This window comes from Suricata suricatta, chromosome 11, assembly GCF_006229205.1.
Source record: "Suricata suricatta isolate VVHF042 chromosome 11, meerkat_22Aug2017_6uvM2_HiC, whole genome shotgun sequence".
NCBI classification, from domain to species: domain Eukaryota; kingdom Metazoa; phylum Chordata; class Mammalia; order Carnivora; family Herpestidae; genus Suricata; species Suricata suricatta.
In genome coordinates, this window is record NC_043710.1 from 74,308,944 (window position 1) to 74,328,035 (window position 19,092).

A 19,092-nucleotide genomic window follows, 5' to 3' on the forward strand; every position below is an offset into this window, starting at 1 on the left:
AACCCACATATCGTCTCCTCCTCTCTCTGCCATTCCCCCCACCTCTCTCTCTCTCAAAAATAAACTTTTTTTTTTTTTTAAGTGGGGAGCTCAGGTGGCTCAGTTAGTTGAGCATCGGACTTGATTTCAGCTCAGGTCATGATCTCACAGTTATTGGGTTTAAGCCCCATGTCAGGCTCTGTGCTGACAGTGTGGAGCCTGCTTGGGATTCTCTATCTCCCTTTCTCCTCTCCTCTGTACTCTCCTCTTCTCTTCTCCTCTCTTCCTCTCTTTCTCGCTCTCAAAAATAAATATTAAAAAAAAAACCACACATAATCTGGCCCCTATCTACCTCTCCAACATCTCTTGTGTAACCATCTCTGTCAGTCTATTCCGGCTTCCCTGGCTTTCCTTCTTTTTATTCAATACCTATGGATTTTCTTATCTTACCATTTTTTTGTACTTATAGTTCTCTCTGCTCTTGCTTCTAGCTCTTTGCTTTCATTGGCCACTTTCAGCCCAAATGGCATTTTCCAGAAAGGTCTTCCTTGGTTACTTAATCTAAAGTAGAGACCTTTAAAAAAGAGTCAGAGTAGATCATAATTGTATCACATTGTTTTACTTTTTTCATATTTATTACATTATCTGAACTTATCCTGATTATGATGTTCATATATATTTATTCCTTCCCAACAAGAACAGAAGCTCCTTGAGGGAAGAGCTTTGTCTTTATCCCCAGTGATTGAAGTACTATCAGATACATAGTTGATATTCAATAAGTAATTATTAAAAGGGTGATTGAGCGGATCAATGAATGAGTGAATGAATAATGAGTAGACTTCACAAACTTATAAGATAAGGAGGAAGACTTGAATACAGTTCTATCTGATCCCAAGGTCCTTGCATTTGTCCATGCCTCTCAGTGCAGCCTCATGAAATCCCATAACTGTAGGAATGTCTTTCCCTTCTTCATCATTGTATTCCCAGCTCCAGGTCAGTCCTGCCACATATCAGATGCTTAATAAATATTTATTGAATGAATTAAATTTGGTCTAACATGACTATCTTGAAGAACTACCCTTACTTGTAGTCACATGTTAAACAGGGCTGTTATTACCTTGGCCTGGACACCAGGAGTATAACATGGCTTTATGACTGTTGACAAAATATACAGGATCCAAATGTTCCTAACTGTCCCAAAACTATCAAGCAGTATTATAGGGAGATGACTAAAAACTTTTATAATTGTCCAGGCTAGAGATGAGAGCCTGTGGCAGAGGGGAAGGCAAGAAAGAGCTATGAATTCAAGAAAGCATTAGGAGTAAAATGGGCTGGCTGGAAGTTTTACTGAGTATTGGAGGTGAAGAAATAAAGTAGTTGTCAAGTTTTGCACTGGGCATGCACGCTGAGGAGTGGTTCTATCCTGGAACTCTGGATGAGAAAGTAGAGTAGCAGTTAGAAAGTAGCTAGAGGACTCAAGGAAACACTGACTCAGTATGCCTATACTAGAACATATTTATAAGTTTTATACAATCAGATGACAATGAGAGAAGAAAGATACAGGAAAGGGCCTGAATGATGGAGCAAAGTGCACAAACACTTTGAAGCTGTTTAACAATCCCTGTGTATATGCCAGTGAGTGCATGTGTGGATTTAACTTCAGCCATGAGAAATGGTCTTTCAAATGAGTTGTCATTTCTCGTCCTTCCTAGTCAACAAAGAGCACGCAAGCTGACAGGTGACATAGAAGCTGAAGCTGAGAGACCAAATCTGCTGTAGCAGTCACTGTTCCTAAACGCCTTTCTCAAGGAGAAAAATTACTCGATTATAAAGAATGTAGTGTTCATGAGAAAGAATAGTGTTGTTCTTTAAAATGAAGTCATTCTTTCATTTTAATAATACCATGGCAATATTAAAATTTCTGATCTTAATCAAACTAAAAACATTAATAACCACATACCTTCATCTATCCTGGGCTCTCTCTTTGCCTTTCAACAGACCTACTTTCAATAGATCATGTCTGGATGGATATGTCTGGAGTGTGGACCTGATTATCTCAGGTACATCAACATATTCTCCAATTAAGAAGCCAGTGCATGTTTACTACTGCCTCTGATTGTCTGGAACTGTGCCTGGGCTTGGGTATGGGAGTGGGTGCTGGAGAAAAAGCCCTAAGCAAACTTTACCCAGGAGCCAAATCTCTTACTCTCTGCACTAGAATATCTTCCCAGTAAAAAGCTGCTCTTTGAGATTTTTGATTTGAAAATTGCCCCCAAATTGTAGGGATTACATATAGAAGCATACAAAACACATTCCTCTCTATAACATTTTTTCAATGTCATTTTGGTATAGAGATAATATTGAAACAGTTCAGACATACAGTTGGGGACAGAAATAAGCAAGGTATGTCTAATGAGAATCATAAAATGGTTAGAGACGCTTATCATGATTGGGGTTCAAGGAAAAGAAACATAAAAAAAAGTTGAGCATATGGATTTTGGTCTAATATCTTTATTGCAATCTTTGATAATGTGTAATAACACAGATTTTCTTGGTAAACCAAGTTACCCAAGAAAATTATGCATATATTAAAATCATCCCAGTGCAGATTAGCCCTGCCTTTTCTGGCTTCAGCCCTTTTCATCATAACCTTACTGGTTCCTGGTGTGATTCCTTTATATATGCCCATCTATCTTGTTTTCCAAAGGAACCAGGTTCTTTCTAGACTGTAAGTTCTTTATAACTCTTCTGTCCCTGCTTCTTGACTAGCTAATTCACTCATCCATGAGAAATGTGTCAATACCAATTTCATAAAGATGCCTTTCCTGTCTTCCAACCCAAGCCTGAATTATTGGCCATTCTAAGTGCTATTATTACTTGCTGTTCTCCTTTCATAGTCCCTTTAATATCACATTGTAATTGCCCATTTATTGTCTGGGATTTCTACTAATGTTAGGTTCTTCAAAGGCAGAAATTGTGCCATTGTTGTCCACAGTATCCAGCTTGCTGCATGGCATAAGTCACTGATATATATATAAATATATATGTATCCACCCAAAATGAAAGAACTCTAAATTTAGTGTAGTAAACTGGATGGACCACTCCTATTTCCAATCTGCAGATGAGAAAATTAAGCCTCTGAACAATGACTGTTCTCCCAGATACAGGGTATGGTGGGTCAGGACAGAGTCTGAGCCCCTCCAAGTCTAACAGCCGCCTTCCCTAGGCATGTGGCTTTGTCAGCTTGGAGCTGCGTCATGCCTTTCCCTGAACTTTCATAGGAGATTAGCTCTTGCTTTTTGGAGAAGTGAATTGAATAAGTAGAAAGAAAAGATGTTTGTAACTAACACCAAAGAAAAGTCTGTTTGTTCTCAAGACACTGAGCATGTTGTTCAATCCAATGAGTTCATCCATGCATTTTCTTGGACCCTACAAAGGTCAGAATGGCAGCAGGGTGACAAGCTATTGGTTCAGATCAAGCTCATTCAGGCTGCCCCCAGGGCTGTATTAATTTGGGCAATTGCTTTTCTTTTCTTCCTTGGGTTAAAAAAAAAGTCTCAGAAGAGACTCAAATAAGCAAATTGCTTATTTGTTCACTTGGGTTTTCTCTCCCCACCCCCCTCACTACTGCCTTTGGGGCTGAGATGACCTCTGCTTGGCCCATTCTCAATACTAACTCTTCTTCCTTGGTTTGGCATTGTGGCATGGGGGTGGTGATTCTGGTACAGAAAAGGGATCCAGCTTAAAAACAGAGGCCTCTAGCCCCACCATGGAGCTCAACTCTCAGGATGCCACAAGAAAATGGCGAGAGCAATGAAGGAGCTCCAAGCAGCCAAATCTAATCTAGATTCTCCGGAGTCAGACGTTTTAATCCTTGCTTCAATCTGATTACTGCTGAGGGTCAAAGTCCTATAAGCACTTTAAAGTGAGGGCCCAGTTCTGGGTAGTTCTTATCCGAATAAAGCCTGGCACAGCATATGACCAATTAGAAAAAGGGGGAAAAACCCTCTCCATAATCAGTCATGTGTGCAAAGGTTAATGTCCAAGGGTAAGTACTGCTATGTTATTTATAGAAACTGAAACTGGGGGAAAAAAATACCCTAAATACCTACAATAAGAAATTGATTAGATGCATTTACAGAACATACATAGAGTGAATCTATGCCATTGGGTAATAGAGAATATTTTATGACATAAGAAAATTCTCAAGAAATTAAGTAAATAAAGAACATGTAGTAATTAATCCTAAATTAGGGAAAATGTATAATTATCTGTAAAACACAAAAGGCATATGTGGTGAGGTAGAGACCTTTTCTTGCATGATTTAAAAATTATTTTTTTCAAAATTTCAAAATAAAAATGCTAATTTTTATAAGCAGAAAAACAATACTACTTAAAATAAGTAATCTATTAATAAGGTGGTTCACAGGAAGAAAAATAAAGCACAGGGGTCTGTTCCTATCTAACTACTTGGGAACCAAATAATCAGCCAGCGTTTACTATGGGAAACTGAGATACTGACAAAAGATGGTTTGTAAACTTACATGACAAGAAAAGTAGGTTCACTGTCTCTTCAAGTCAAGTCAGAATCTATTTTTAGGTGATCATCAGGTGTCAGTATTTAATACTTTAGTGTTACCAGAGGTCAGTCTAGTATGTCTTCTCTCTTTCTGTTGCTTACATTTTAAGTCTTATCTCCAGTGAAACTAAAGGCACTATCATCTGTTAAGGACTTTCAGACATCCAGGAGTATACTGAAGGCATGCGTAATTAGTTTTATAATGAGAGTATTAGATCCAGATTAGAATCGTGGGCCTTGAACCACAGCTTCACCAGCCCCTCTGTCCCTTAATAAGCTTAGTAAATACCCTGAGCTTCAATGGACTTATCTGCAAAATGAGGATGATAATAATTTCCTCCACATGTGGTCATGAGGATATCTTCATTTAATCAAAGAGTATTTACTGAGCATCTACTTTATACTGTGCTAGACACTAAGGAAATAGTAGTATCTATCTCTTTCCTGTCATAGTTTATAATCTAGCGGGAAATATGGACAGATACACAGAAAATCACAGAAGAGTATGGTAATTGCTATAAGGAGGGCAGTATTTAACACTGGAGGAGCCCAGAGGAATGGTGCCTAACCTGAAACAAAGGGTGACAACTAAAATAAAGTACAAAGGATGAGCAGAAATTTTCCAGGCAAAGCTGGGAAGAAGATGGTCCCAAGAGAGCCAGAAAAGATGTTGGAAGGCCTAGAAATAACAACAGAGATATATAGACCAGCTCAATGGAAATTAGGTAGTTTTAAACCTGCTGAACGTGTGTACCCAAAACGTACCACTTAGTGAAGCTCTAATGTTATAAGACTTTGTTTTGGGATATAACATATTTAATATTTTTATTGATGATTTGTATGAAGATATAAAAAGCTTATTCATCAACACGTACTAATGAGTAATGAGTTGAAAGAGCCCATTAATACCCTGGATAATGTAGTAAAATATATCTTGGTATTTCAGATTATAAAGGAAAAAAGAACAATAATTTAAAATTTTTTCTCATGTCATCTTCTAGGTTACTTTCTTCACTTTTATTCTCCCCAGCTCTCCAAACTTGGAAAATACGTGGGCCATGCCCATTCTATGTCATTGCCTGGGTCCAGGTAAAACTATACCCATAAGAACATAAGGAAGTTGTGCACAGGGACCACATTTTGGTTTTATAGCCAAGTCACTCAGTAGAGTCAGCATTGAGTTGTACAGTAGAAGCATAATATGAAAAACCAAGAGTTCAGGGTCTCACTCTATTTGGAACAGGCCCACAAATGGATATTTTGTTTAACTCTAAGTATCACACTTCAAGAGAGACATTGATAATCTGGAACCTGTTCACAAGACATGATGTTGAAAAGAGTTAAAACTATCAGGAGTAATGATAGAAACAATAAGGCAGTTTATTTAGAGAAGACTGACTTATGCTAGCCATCTTTAAATTTAAAAGCAGTCATGTGAATGCAATCAAATATACTCTCTCTGGCTCAGAAGTGTAGAACCACAAGAGGAATACTAATGGGACAATTTACAGCTCAATAAGAAGGATAATTTTATTATAATAAAAGATGGCTAGATATGGAACCTTCCTTCAGAGGGGTTGCATACCCTATTATAGGACTACTTTAGAAAAGATTCAATTATCAAATTGATAATAAAAACTATGTAAATTTTAACTTCCCTTCCCAAGCAAAGATGCAATGTGTCTGGAATATTCAGAGTTAATAATAATTACATCTTTATCAACAACAACAACAAAATCTATTCTTACTTTCTGGAGATATACTGTCTAATACTGTAGTTACTAGCTACATGTGGCTCCTTGAAGTGTAGCTGGTCTAATTTGAGACATGCTGTAAGTATAAATTAGGAGCACATGTACCCCAATGTTCATAGCAGCAATGTCAACAATAGCCAAAACATGGAAAAAGCCGAAATGTCCATTACCTGATGAGTGGATCAAGAAGATGTGGTATAAGTACACAATGGAGTATTACATGGCAATGAGAAAGAATGAAATATGGCCATTTGTAGGAAAGTGGATGGACCTTGAGGGTGTCATGCTACGCAAAATAAGTCAGGCAGAGATGGACAGAAACCATATGTTTGCACTCATAGGTCTAACAGGAAAACAGGAGAAACCTAATGGAGGACCAGGGGGAGGGGAAGAGGGAGAGAGAGTTGGGGAGAGAGGGATGCAAAACTTGAGAGACTATTGAATGCTGGAAATGAACTGAGAGTTGAAGGGGAAGGGGGAGGGGGGAAAAGAGGTGGTGGTGATGGTGGAGGGCACTTATGGGGAAGAGCACTGGGTGTTGTATGGAAACCAATTTGACAATAAACTATTTAAAAAATAAAAAAATAAAATAATATTTAATAACTTTATGTTGATTTCATGTTGAAATAATATTTTGGGTATGTGGCACTAAATAAAATCTATTATTAATAGCAAAATCATGGAAAGAACCCAAATGTCCATCAACTGATGAATGGATAGAGAAGATGTGGTTTATATATACAATGAAATACTACTTAGTAATGAGAAAGAATGAAATCCTGTCACTTGCAAACTGGATGGAACTGGAGGGTATTATGCTAAGTGAAAGAAGTCAGTCAGAGAAAGATAGATACCATATGTTTTAACTCACATGTGGAACTTGAGAAATTTAACAGAAGACCATAGGAGAAGGGAAGGGGAAAAATAGTTTCAAACAGAGAGGGAGGCAAACCCATAAGAGACTCTTAATACAGAGAACAAACTGAGAGTTGATTGCGGCGGGGAGAGAAGAAAATGGGTGATGGCATTGAGGAGGGCACTTGTTGGGATGAGCACTGGGTGTTCTGTGTAGGTGATGAATCATGGGAATCTATTCCCAAAATCAAGAGCACACTATATACACTGTAAATTAGCTAACTTGACAATAAATAATATTTAAAAATAAAATCTATTATTAAAATTAATGTCACCTGTTTTTTTAAATTGTTTTAACATGGTTCCTAGAAATGTTAAAATTACATATGTGGCTAGCCAGAAAGAAGACTATCCATTCCTGGATTGACCCAGGTTAAAATCACTTCCACACACACAGTCTTGGGCAGAGCTTTCCTGGGGCTTCTCCACATTTACTAGGATAGGCTACAGGCCTACAGGAAACCAGACCATGAATCCAAGAGCCAGGGCCTTACACCAAACCTGACTATAAACCATGATAGGGAACATACTATGCTGAACTCAGAAAGAAACCCAAACAGATCCAAAGGTTTTTATTTCCTCAAACACTCAGCTGAAACACTACCAAGGAATGTCTTCACATTGGAATTGAACCTACCTACATATTTCCTAAAGCTAGTGAACAACCATATCATACTGAGCCAACATTAATTAGACTTGGTCCTTGCTTGTAACCAAGTACAAAATATTTACCAACCCTGTGTATTCTGGCTTGTGGCACAGAGACTGCTTTTATAGCAAAATGAGTAAAGTCAGCGCTCTTTTCAACTAAGCAAGCATAAATGGATGTTCACTGTTCACAAGTAGGCGGAACTGCCATATCCACATTAAGGCAACCTGAACAGATGAGGTGACCTTTTCACATGCTGTCAGACTGCAAGATTTCAGAGCTTAAGGTTGAAGAGGATGGCTCTGAAGTCAGAGGACATGTTCTTGAGTTGCAGCTCTTTTTTCTTGATCAGCTGTAATCCTCTGTAGGTTATGAAATACTTCTAAAGCCTCTGTCTTCTTAACTATAAAGTGGATATGATACCACCAACTTTTTAACTTTATATAATTATTAGGAAGATTAAATGATTATACACCTGTGTATATATATAGCACTTAATGGTTTTTGTTGTTGTTGTTGTTGTTGTTGTTGTTATTGTTCTACACCCAGCATGGGGCTGGAACTCACAACCCCAAGATCAAGAATTGAATGCTCTTCTGACTGAGCCAGCCAGGCGCCCCTATATACAGCACTTAGTATTTTAGTATTATGTACCATCATCATCACTATCCCCATTTAGACACTGAGCTCCTTAGGGGCAGGGTTGTGCCTTTATTTATTCATGATTCAACAACTATTCACTGAGGGCTGACTGTGTTCTAGGTCCTGGGGATACAGAAGGGACAAGACTGACAAAGTCCCTAAGCTCTTGGAGTCTACTAGAAATCATACATAAGCTTGTTTGTAAACAGATGCATTATTTCGGCAGTGAGAGTGCTAAGAAGGTAGACAATAAGATAAAGGATAGAAGATGGTACAGGAGATGGTGAGAGATGTTATTTTCTGCTGGGATGACAGGGTGGCTTCTCTAGGCAGAGATCCAACTGAAGGAAAGGAGAGAGCCTCGTGAAGGTCTGAAGGAAGCAGTTTTCATAAAAGAAAAGAGCAAGTATGTGGGGGAAAGAGCTTGGAAGAACAGCAAAAATTAACAAAGTGGTTAAAAAAAAAGTGTGTAATATATGACGTGATCAGATTGTTGGTTTGGGCAAGAAGGGAATCATTGGTGACCTTAACCAGAGCATTTTCACTAGAGTTTGGAGAACAAATGTTAAAGATAATATAGGGGGTTAAGAGATAGAGATAATATAATATAATATAATATAATATAATATAACATATATATAATATAATTAATATATAATACTCTTTTGAAGAAGTTTGCTATAAACAAAAACAAAGAAATGGGTCAACAACTAAGGTGAGAGATAGTAAAGCAATTTCTACGTGGATGAGAATGATTTCTTAGAGAGAGAGAGAAACTGTCCATGTAGGAGAAAGGAGGGATAATATCAGGATCTTTGCAGGAAGAAAGTCCTTGAGTCAATGAAGAAAGAGAGGAACAAGTGCCCAGAGGAGGGCCTGGCCTGGTAGCAGCAGGAATGATTTCTGTACGTAACAGGAAAGTGGGAAGAATATGAGGGTCTGAATGCAGGCACCATGGTGGTGGATAGATGGGAGGGGTCTCATGGCTTCCATTTGCTCAGGAAATAAGTGCTGAGAAGGAGGAGGAAGTTAATAGGGTCACATTTGCCATCTTATCTCCTGCACCTGAAGCAGAGCCTACGCAGTTTCTCAGAAGTCTTTGTTGACTACCCAGAGAGTTCAGCTGCAAGGACTGCAGGAAAATACCCACTTCCCCTCCAGCCTCATCCCCATCTCTCCCCTGTCCTATTCTCTCTTTACCTGCTGAGCTTTGCTTATGCTGACATTTCAGATCAGGTTAGCAAGCATTAAGTGCTTTCTTAGTGATAGGCTTGTGCTGGGTAAGGCCATATGAAATTGAGCTGGTAAGGCTGAGGAGTTCACCTTTATGTCTAGATGTCTGAAAATCACACAGTAGATTACGGTCCTGAGGACAAGCGCTTCGACCAGAGCCCCACATGGAGGGCCTTAGCCAGGTGGAGGATCATGGAAGATCACTCCTGACCCAAGTCTCCATCCCTCTCCAAGTGTTTCTTCCCTTATCTTCTCCAGCTATTTTAATCATCTCTCACTTTTAATGCCCTTCAGGTCCATCTCCCCAAACAGGCATGATCTTTCACTATCTTGACTCTTTAAAGGACATGTAATGGTATCTCCTCCAGCAGCCCAATGCCAAGTGCTTCCAAGTGTTTCCCTCGGGAGAGATGTCACTGGTGTCAGAAACTTGATTCCAAGCCAGAACTGTGAATAAAGGAGAGTTCATAGCTCCCATAGGGCATTTCCATTGCAGCTGCCAGTGGGGAGGGGCGAGCGTGGGGAGCTGAAGGAGGGGCCAGGCTAGGATCCCATCCAGAATGCTCTTGTGTTGCTCTGTGGGACTTTGCTGAGTGCTCGAGTTTCATTTAAGTTGCTTGAATTGAGCAAAGACCAGAGCTGCTGTCCTGTGGGGAGGCCGTGGGCAAAGCAAACATGCTGTCTGGCACATTTGCCTGAGGGAGAACAAGGGCGAGGGTTGTAGGGCCGTTAGGCAGGACAAACCGCCAACTCCAGCAAGTGAAAAAGCAGGCTGGAGATGCTGCAGAGTGTCCCAAAGCACAGGGAATACCATTAAATGGGCTCTGGCTTGTGTTTTGCTCAAGGCCATAGCAAATATTTGCTGTGTTCCCTTATGGATATAATACCAAAAAAAATGCTGTGGAAAGGGCCACACATACCCAAACAGTATTGTCGAATGGGTCTTGCCTGCCTCGGATCCCACAGGAAAAAGGCAGTCTCATCTGAGATGTTAGGGCAGATTTTAATTTCCTCTCCTCCTTCCTCTTTTCCTCTCCTCTCTTGCCCTCCCTGACCTGACAAGAAAAAATGCCTCAGAGGAGAGTCCACTAGTTAGAAAGGTTAAGAATGAAAATATGGAAAGGATATAATATAGAAAAAGAAATTTTTCTGAGTCCAGTTCATTTTAAGATCAGAATAAAGATAAAGACATTTGGTGTGCTGACTCTACAATCATAGATTTACTGGCATGATAGCCCAGGGCTAGGGGCCAAGGGTGAGCTCATGCAGTAATTTCTTTACCTACACAAGAGTGGAGCTAAAAGCAAAATGCAGTCCAAATCGCTTCACTAAATGGGCTGAGAGAGCATGAGTGGAAGCAATTCCTTCTTTAAATCTAGTATTGCTTTTCAAATTCCAACCTTTTCCCCAACCCCCAACACATTGCAGACCAAAAGATACTTCAAATGTGCTGGAGCCATCCCAGAGACAAGAAAATAGGTATGTAATTTATAAAATTCCACTTCTATCTTGTTCTGAAACAACATAAAAATAAAGATTTTCATCTATATCGAAAATAGAAACTACTATTGCTATAAAATGCAAATAGCCTGTGGACCCCCAACATTTCAGTCCCATTAAGCAGCTGAAAAGCCCCATTCAGAGAGGTACTAGTTCCCAGTAAGTACTGAAAGGAGTATATGATACTACCTGCTTCAGGCAACCATCTCCACACCAAAACTTGACATGTTTCTGTGACCTAAGTACCCAGAAAAACAAGAACACAAAATGAAAGTCATGTCTTTTTCATAATCTTTTCTCCAGGAAGTCTTTGTTTGTCTTAAAATTTGTGACTTTGCTTGTCATGCTTCCTACACCCACCTTTCTTCAGCTTGAGTAAAGACTTTTGTTTTTCTGAGACATCTTCCTCCTGCCACCTCCCAAGGGGACTGGAAACGTTAAGAAGTTGGGGATTTAAGCTCAAGTACCTGACATATGACAAGTGCTGAATAAATATTTGTTGAATAAATGAATGTATGGATGCATGAATTGACTATCTTGAATATTTTAAGATAATGATTTCCTGTAATTATATGAAATTCATACTCATTATTAATAGATCTTAATAGATTTTCTAGGCCATGAAGAACAGCCCATAAGGGTGTCCATGGAATGGAAACCCATGTAGAAGGTGCCTTGGCCATCCCCACACTTTCTCCTTTGGTCTTTCTTTTAGAGGTCCCAACATGGCTCTGAGTATCAGTCTGACTTGGTATGCCCAGTTTTCTGTTATCAGGGGAGATATCTGAGATCTGGTGGGAGTCAAACTTTTTCAGATAAATTAAACCTCCAATAATGACCTCAGTCCAAAACCTTGGAGCTTTTTGTTTCCCTTTTCATAGTTCCATGGTCTTCCCAAGTGTCCATCATAGCTTCTGCTCCATCCACCATGGCAGAGCAATCTCAGACAGGCTGACTCAGGGTTGTGCCTTTCAGGAAGAGGCACAAGGGGTCAGCTACCCATCCCTGTCCCCAGCCCCTTAAGATGCTGATTCCCATCCCTGGGACATCCAGTCTCTCTGTAGGATATGTAGCCTGTTTCTTACAATTGTTTAACAGACACAGGGCTCATGCTCAGTCTCTGCACCGTCCATGATGAATGAGAAAGGTCTTATGAAGTCAGTTCAATAAAGTTATGGAATTCATCCACTGGAGGTGTTTAGAGTCTGACTCATGATGCCATTTATGCTCTACTGAAACTTGGTCTATGCTTTCCATAACCACTGTGCCTTGACCTTAGGTTGCTTCATATCTGGTTTGGGAGAGAACACAGTATGAATCCTAGAGAAAATAACAACTGTCAGCTTTCAACCACGAGCTAAAAAAGCACTGCTATGGTAACAGGCACTGAGATTGGAATTCATATTCTTCTAAGGACAAAAGAGGTAAAATGAGAAGCACCTGATGATGGGAAGGTCAGGCCATGATTGAATATCTGAGTTGGTAGATGACAACTATTGAACCATTTCATAAAACAGTTTTACATCTTTCTGTCATTGTCTGAGCCTTTGGGATTCTCCTTTTCCCTTCCCTTAATGATGCCCTGAGCAGATTCCAAAATTTTCCAGTCCCTAAATTGTTCTTTTGTTCTTTAGCAAAAAAATCTGTATAGTCCAGTTTAAAATACCCAACTCAAACTGATGTACTCATTATCTTTTCCTCAATCTCCTATGTGCTTAAACAATAAGAGTGGTCAGGGCCTTTTCCTCCATGGTTTTTCCTACCCCTGCTCCCTGGAGAGTGGGGAAGAACACAGCCCATGCCTGTGTCTGAAATACTTTTCTCTACTTATTTTTCTCTACTACTCTACTAACTCTTCTGCTGTTTGAGGCTGGTTCTGAGAGTGGGGTAGCTGGGCCCCAGGGTGGTGGCCTCCCACCTGGAGAATGCTGCCAATTCATTGGCAATCACTGATTATGCAGCTAGCATCCACTGTTCTTTGGGCAACAATCCTCAGAGGGTCTGATTGGACCTCCACAAAGCCCAGCAGGTCTAGACACTGCTCCAACCAGGAAAGAGTCCCATGGAGACAGAAAAGAGCTCCAGACATGTTCCCTGTATTGGGAGCTGTGAAGTGTAGTGGCTAAGGCAACCAGCACTGGAGTCAGAGACTGAGGTCAATTCCAGCTCCATGACTCACTTAACTATCCTGAGCCTCAGTCTTCCCATCTATACACAAAGGATAATGATGCTTATCTCATAGAGTAATAGTGAAAATCTAGGTTTAAATTCCTAATCCACTAGTTAGTTCCTACATATGTGATATTAGGCAAACCTTACTTCTGAGACTCAGTTTCTTATCTGTAACTTGAAAATTGTATTTTTAATTTACTCATAGGGTAGATGTAAGAAATGAGTAGTCATATAGAATGTATCTAGAACAGCGTAAGAGGCAAAGCAAGACTCAATATATGTCAGTTACTGTTATTTTTCTGCAAGGAAAGTACTCTGCTCGAAGCTCGACACATGATAGCCATAGTTAGCAAGCTGAGGAGGGAATAAGCACTAAAGCTCTGCTCCATGGTTAGTATTAATATAAGACATTCCCCGCCTTACTATGCTGCTTGGTTTCAGACATGTCCTTGGCCTTGACAGTGCTATTCCCACCACGTTTGCACCTCTTCGGATTTGTCAGCTTCTTGTCATCTGCTTATGAACTCAGGAGTCTGCACAAGCCCAGATAGTGCTCTTTTTGCCTTGGAAGCCAATACCATTTACCTCCAGCTGGGGCTACCTTCCCTCGGAAACAGGCCACTGTTTCCCCAGAGGATAGAGCTCTTAGCAAAACTGTTTATCCCATAGTCAGACTCCAAAGGCTTCCACTCAGCAGATTTCCTCACTGTCTGAGAGCTTAGGCCCAGTCAGTCATTGGTATTTTTGCATCACCCCCAATGTGGGATCAGATAAATATCTGAGGCAACTGATTTGTCAGCAACCAGCCTTGTACTTTGAGTTGTTTTTCCAGTATGGAAATGAATTAATGTCTCACCTAGTTAGACTATTTTGTGACCAAGAAGCATAATAGCTTCTTCGTGGCCTGAACCCTGCCTACATGTCCTGTTTTATCTCCTCTGAGTCCCAGTCAGAACAAATTATAGATACCAGAGACACTACACTCACCACACTTCCAAGCCCTCACAAGCACTTCTCCTCCCTCTGCTGGGAACCTCCTTCCCTGCCATTACTTCTAGTCCTGATAAACTTGTACTCATTTTTCAGAACTTAGTCAAGTATCATCCTCCCTGGGACCCTTTCAGGGTCTTGCCTATTTATCCCTTTACCAGTTTGGTAAAAAGAAAAACAAAAAAACAAAAAAAAAAAAACCTAATTTTGGATTTTCCCACACCTTGTGGCTTATATCAATTACTAAATCATTTTTAACATATATTTTGTCTTCCTATGAAACTATGGATTTCATGATATTTCATGTTATAGTTCATGTAACTCTATTCATTGTATAGAATCCATAGCAATACACTTATATAGAGTTGATACTAAGAAAACAGTAAACTCTGAATAAATTTTCAACACTGCTGCCTAGGGTAGTTTTGTTGACTAGTTTGCTTAAAAAGCAAAAAATAAATAAAAATGAAAAATGAAACTATCTATCATGGAACTCATTAAGGTACACTGTTTACTCAGGGAAAACAGACTGAACTGTCCAACCATAGGGAAGGCTCTATGAAGGGATACAAAAATATGAAAAAGTCTTTATCTTAAACAGTAAAAACTCCCTCCAGTGGATGACATCTTGATCACTATCACCATGTGGATTGTTGGGAGACGTTAAGATTACCAATATGCAACAGTCTTTTTTCCACACTATACTCATGTCAAAATGCTAAATTTATATTAAAAAAATGATCAAAAACTACAGCTGCTCAGATATATCCAGGCAATACCAGGCATATTTTTGAAGGAGTAGGGCACTAATGCTTTTTATTTCCTACCCAGCGGCCCCGGCAAGGAATGCCACCTATGTCTTTATGCATCCTGATTTATAAGAGCCTTCCAGTGAGGGGTCTTCCTCCACCCCATACCCATCCAAATACATACACTTGTCTCAGCTACTGCTGGGCTGTGTTCTGATATAAAATTTAAACTCCTTATTTCAACTTCAGCAAAAATAACTTCAGAGGAAAAGTACTTCTCATATACAGTGCTGTGAAGTAGATCATGATCCCTAACTCTATAGACATGAAAACAAGTTCACAGAAGTAAAATACTTGTTCAAGTTGAAACAATCAGTTAATAGAAAGTTAATATTGAATAGAATAGTAATCATGAGGACAGACTTGGAAATTAATTTCCAAGACTTGGGCTCTAATTTCTGCTTTGCTATTTACTAGCTATATGACCTCAAGTAAATTAATTTGCCTTTCTAAGTTTTAGTTTCCTTAGTTGTACAATAGGAATAATAGTGGCCATTTAAGTAAAAATTAATAAGTTGCTTATGTGAAGCATCTAATCAAATTATTTAAAAGACACCTGAAAAGATCTATTGTAAATATTAAATTAGCTCAAGGATTTAAAGGAAAACATAAATTTAATGAGTAGAAAAATTATATATATTAAGAAAATGCAAATGAAATGTCTAGAAATGAAGCTTACAATCTGTGAAATGAAATATATACTGGATGATGAGATTGACAGCAGATTAGAAACAGAAGAAGAAAAGCACAGTAAACTTGAGAACAAAGCTATAAAAACTACACTATGTGAAACACAAACAGAAAAATAACCTAAAATTAACAGTCCCTCAGTAAGCTGGGGAACAGTATCCAGCAATCATACAATATAATACATACAGTTATGGATCCAGAAAATGAAAGGTATTTGAAGAAAACTCAAGTATTTCCTACTAAGATCAGGTACAAGGCAAAGATATATTCTCTCACTATACTGGAAGTTCTAGCTAATCCAATAAGGAAAGAGAAAGAGAAGAAGGAAAAAGAGGAGGGGGAGGGGAAGGGAAAGAGGAGGAGGAGAGGAAGAGGAAGGAGGAAAGGAAGGAGGAGAAGAAAATAAAGAAAAAGAAAAAAGAAATAAAATGTATACAGATTAGGAAGGAAGAAATAACTCTCTTTGTTTACAGATGACATGATCACCTACATAGAAAATCCAGAAGAATTGACAAAAAACTTCCTGGAAATAGAAAACAATTATAGCAAATTTGCAGGATACAGGGTTAATATTTATGTCAATCACTTTCTTAATATATCGACAATAAACAAGTGAAATTTGAAATAACAAACATAGTATCATTTACATTAGCACCCAAAACTATGAAATACATAGATATAAACCTAAAAAAAACATGTTCGAGTTCTATATGAGGAAAACCACAAAATTCTTATGAACAAAATCAAAGAAGAACTAAATAGACAGAGAAATACTCCATGTGTATGTATGGGAGGTGTTAATACTGTCAGAATATGAGTTCTTCTTGACTTGATCTATAGATGCAATCCCAATCAAAATCCAAGCAAGTTATTTTGTGGATTATCAACAAACTGATTCTACAATTTATAGGTAGAGGCAAAAGACCGGAATAGTCAACACAAGGTTGAAGAAGAAGAAAACAAAGTTGGAGGACTGAAACTACCTGACTTTGAGGGTTACTATCAAGCTACAATATTCAAGATAGTGAAGTACTGGTTAAAGAATAGACAAACGGATCAGTGGAACAGAATAGAGATCCAAATTTAGACCCACATAATATGGTCAAATGATGTTTGACAAAGGAACAAGGCAATGCAACAGAGCAAAGATAGTCTTTTCAACCATATGGAATGACTGGACAGCTACATGCAAATATATACATACATATATGTACATATAAATCTATACATAGATTTTATACCCTTCACCAAAATTAACTTAAAATGAACCATATACCTAAATGTAAAACACAAACACTATAAAACTCCTAAAACAATGGAATATTATCCAATGCTAAAAAGAAATGAGCCATCCAACCATATAAAGACATAGAGGTAACTTAAATGTAGATGACTAAGTGAAAGACAAAAATCGGAAAGGGCTACATACTGTAGGACTCCAACCAGATGACATTCTGGAAAAGATAACACTATGGAGAAAGTAAGGAGATTGAGAGGTGGGCTCAATAGGCAGAACACCTACTATTTTTAGGGGCCATGGCGATTTTTGAAATTTTTTGAAATTTTTAAAGATTTTGATATATTTTTAAAGGTTTTGAGATTTTTAAAAAAGTTTGAGGATTTTCAGATGGACAGGATGAAGAGGCAGAACACATAGGATTTTTAGGGCCATGAAAATAGTCTGTATGATACCATGTGGTAGCGACATATCATTATACATTTGTCCAAACCCATAGAATGTACAACCCCAAGGATGAACTGTAATGGGAACTATGGACGTAGGTGATTAGACTGTGTCAATGTAGGCTCATCAACTGTAACAAAAGTACCACTCTGGTGGGAATGTTGATAGTGGGGGAAGCTGAGCATGTGTAGGGCTGGAAGCATATGGAGAAGCTCTATAACTTATCCTCCATATGGCTATGAACCTAAAACTGCTATAATAATAGTCTTAATTTTTATTTAAAGAAAGACTGTTTTCCTCTTAAGTTATTTAAAATACATATAACTGAGGCAAAAATTATAACATTTTCTGATGGGGTATTCATTCTATATAGAGGTAATACTTATGACATCTGTAACATGAAGGCCAGTGGGGGGATATAAAGGAACATACAGGGTTGCCAAGTTTCTATAGTTTATATGATGTAATGCAATATTAACTCTAAGCAGATGTAGAAGTTTAGGTATGGATACTGTAATCCCTAGAGCAACCACTAAAACTTTACACACAAAGAAATAGCCTAAAAGCCAAGATATAAATTAATAAGGGATACTAAAAAATTTAAGTAACCCAAGAGAAAGAAGAAAACACGGAATAGAGAAACAAACATTTAGGTGATAAACAACAACAAAAGAAAAAAGGATAAAAGGACAGACCAAAATCAATCAACATAAAAACATATGAAATGTTAATGATAGAGTCCATAAAGAAGTAAGACTCACTATATGCTTCCCACAATAGACACATTTTAAATGTGAAGACACAGATTGATGGAAAGTAAATAGAAAAATGTAGATCATGTGACCCAACCTACCAAGCTTGGGGTTGGCTGTATTAATATTATATACAACAGAGTTTAAGACAAAGAGAATTGCTAAAAAGAAAGATTTCAAAATTTTAAAGGGCCTATTTGTGAGGATGATAAAAAAAGTCTAAAATTATGCACCTAATAGTGGACTCTCAGAATACATGAAGCAATACTTGACAGAATTTAAGGGAGATATAGACTATTACACAATTATAGTAAGATATAGTTAACACCACTGTCACAGCAATTTTTATATTGCCTAGACCAAATAATCTGTAATGATCAAGAAGACCTGAACATCACTGTGAATAACCTTCATCAAATTCATATTTATAGAACACTATATCTAGCAACAGCTTAATATCCATATTTTTCAGGAGTGCCTAACTCTTCCCTCTTCAGGGAATTGTCTCAAGTCTGAAGGCCACCTGGAGGCAGAATCTTTCTACTTAGAAGACCTCTCAGTGTTTTCTCTTAAGGTTTCAACTGATTAGATGAGGTCTTCCCATTTTATAAGTGTAATCTGTTTTACTTGAAGTTAAATGATTTAAATATTAATCACATATAAAAAACACCCTTATAACAATGTCTGGACTGACATTTGATCAAAAACTTGGCACTATGGTGTAGACAAACGGACACATCAAAT